The following is a 2538-nucleotide window of genomic DNA, read 5'->3' on the forward strand; positions in this document are numbered from 1 at the left end:
TGATTTTTGTACTTTAATTGTTTACCATCTTGCATGCTTTGGACAGCCCAATTAGAGGCTTAAATTGAATTGTTTTATTTTTAAGTCCAAGCATACCTTCTTGTAGAAGACATCGGCCCGTGTGGAGGCATTTATTTGTTTTAAGTGCATTGATATTATTGAGGAGTTTGGAAACATCGTATATGGAGGCTGAAAAATTGAAGTGTTGGTGTGTTGACTTATTCTAGTGCATGCATGGTTGTAGATCATTTAATCGTCCTCTTACTCCTGTAAATCAAAATCTCGAAGTTTCTCTTCGACGTTTAAGAGGTAGTTCTAGGGATAGTCATAATAATATCAAAATTTTGATCTTCCATCACCTTTAATAGAAGACCCAATAGATCCAATTGTAGATCCCATTGAAGATCTTGGTTATGTGGATCATAACGGTGTGCACCACCCACAACAAGTTCATATTGTGGATCCTCAAGGTGTGCATCCACCCTTGGGAATGCCACAACCAATTAATCCTGTGGTGCAACAACCTAATCTAGGGATGCCAAGGCCAAATGTTGTTCCCCCAATTAGTGAGCAACAACAACAATATGTTCAAATGGCATACCCTCAACAAGGTTAAATGTCATACCATCATCAAGGTCAAATGCCATATCCTCCTCTCAATCCTCCAATGGTCCTTAGGGATCGTTATACTCCAAATCAATATAATGCACCCACTTGCAATCAATTGCCAAATTTCTGTGCGCATCATTATGAGATTAAGGCTTCCACCATTAACATGTGCCCCCTTTTCTATGGGTTGAGCAATGAAGAGCCTTATAAATATTTAGATGAGTTTTTGGAAGTTTGTTCCACCGTAAAAATCATGAATGTTCCGGAAAAAGTCCTAAAAATGAAGCTTTTCCCTTTTATTCTTCGGGATAAAGCTAAATATTGGTTCAACAACTTGCAGTCAAATACAATCACCTTTTAGGCACAATTGCAGCAAGAGTTCCTAAAAAAGTACTATCCCGCGAGTTAAACTGATTCAATGAGAACTTCCATTCATGAATTTGCACAAGAAGAAGGAGAACCCCTTCATGAAGCATGGGAATGTTTGAATGACTTGTTACGGAATTGTCCACATCATGACATTCCTAAGTGGCAATTAGTTTAATGTTTCTTTTCAAGTTTATCCGATGCTAATAAGGGTATTGTTGATGCTTCCTATGACGAAAGCTATATAGAAAGAAATGAAGATGAAATTTGACATCTCTTTGAAAAAAATGAGTGAAAACTCAATGCATAGGTCTTCATCTTCTAGGGGGTCGCCTAGCAAATATAGGAGGAAAGAAAGCTCTATGTCAAATAGACACTTCATGTAAATAGTCGCCGAGGTCAAAAATTTTACTCAAAGGTTTGATACATTCCTTTTGATTCAAGGACCGACAATTCAATCTTATCCTCAGCATTCCAGTGAAATGTGCATGACTTATTCTAGTTACACTCACCATACTTCAAATTGCCCTCTTGGACAAATCATACCAAGTGAGTCTCAAGAACAAGTAAATGCAGCTTTCATTCATCAAGAGAACAACCCTTATTCCAATACTTACAATCCAGGGTGGAAAAATCATCCAAACTTTGCATGGAGAAATCAAGGAGAAGGTGCGAACCCTCCTCAAACTCAAGGTTACCAAAGAAAGTATGTTCCCCCATATCTCCAAAATCAAAATCAGAATTCTCAAGGTTATCGTCGTTTATTCTATCCTCAGAATGTGAATCAATACTCGCATCCTTCAGCATCAAATTCTCAATCATATTCTCATCTACAAGCATCAAATTCTCAATCTTACTCTAATCCAAATCAAGCGCCTCCCAAGAGTCCCGCTTTTGAGGACAAGGTCTTAGAAGCCTTAGGTGATCTCCGAAAGGATAATCAATTGTTTCATTCTCACTCTCAATCAATTGCAAAGCTTGAAGCTCAAATTGGGAAAAATAGCTAATTCTTTAAATATGAGAGAGAAAGGTAAGTTGCCTAGTCAAACTGAGACCAATCCTAAAGGGAAATTTATGGCACAAGCAAGTCTTTCATCGGAATTTTCTAGAAATGAGCAAGTTCAAGCAATTACTACCTTGAGGAGTGGTAGGAAAGTGGACAATAAGGTAAAGGTACCTAATGAGGATAGTGAACAGACACAACCAAGTGGTTGCATCCGTCCCATTCCAAATCTTATTCATACTTCCTTGGATGCTAGTGGTTTCAAAAAGGACGTTCCATCATCTTCATCATCATCTCCCTAATTAGAAAAGCCTTATGAGCCAAAAGCTCTATTTCCTCAAGCATTGAGAAAGACTTCATCATTTGGGAGGCAAGAAGGAAAAATTCATGACATGATGGAAATGTTTAAACAAGTGAAAATTAATCTTCCTCTTCTAGATACAATTAGACAAATTCCACCATATGCAAAGTTCTTGAAGGACTTATGCACTCAAAAGAGGAAGAGTGAGGGAAAGGACATTAAGAAAGTGCGTTTAACGGAACAAGTGAGTTCCATCATT

At 37.8% G+C, this 2538-nt stretch overlaps 1 pseudogene; it reads right to left on the reverse strand.

Annotated features, from left to right (window-relative positions):
- Positions 1–1033: 1033 nt before the first annotated feature.
- On the reverse strand, positions 1034–1131 carry LOC132305667 (small nucleolar RNA R71; annotated as a pseudogene).
- Between the last annotated feature and the right edge of the window lie 1407 nt (positions 1132–2538).

Source organism: Cornus florida, unplaced genomic scaffold, assembly GCF_030987335.1.
Source record: "Cornus florida cultivar Cherokee Brave unplaced genomic scaffold, ASM3098733v1 CherokeeBrave_3.0.0_Hap2_Chr04, whole genome shotgun sequence".
Taxonomy (NCBI): Eukaryota; Viridiplantae; Streptophyta; class Magnoliopsida; order Cornales; family Cornaceae; genus Cornus; species Cornus florida.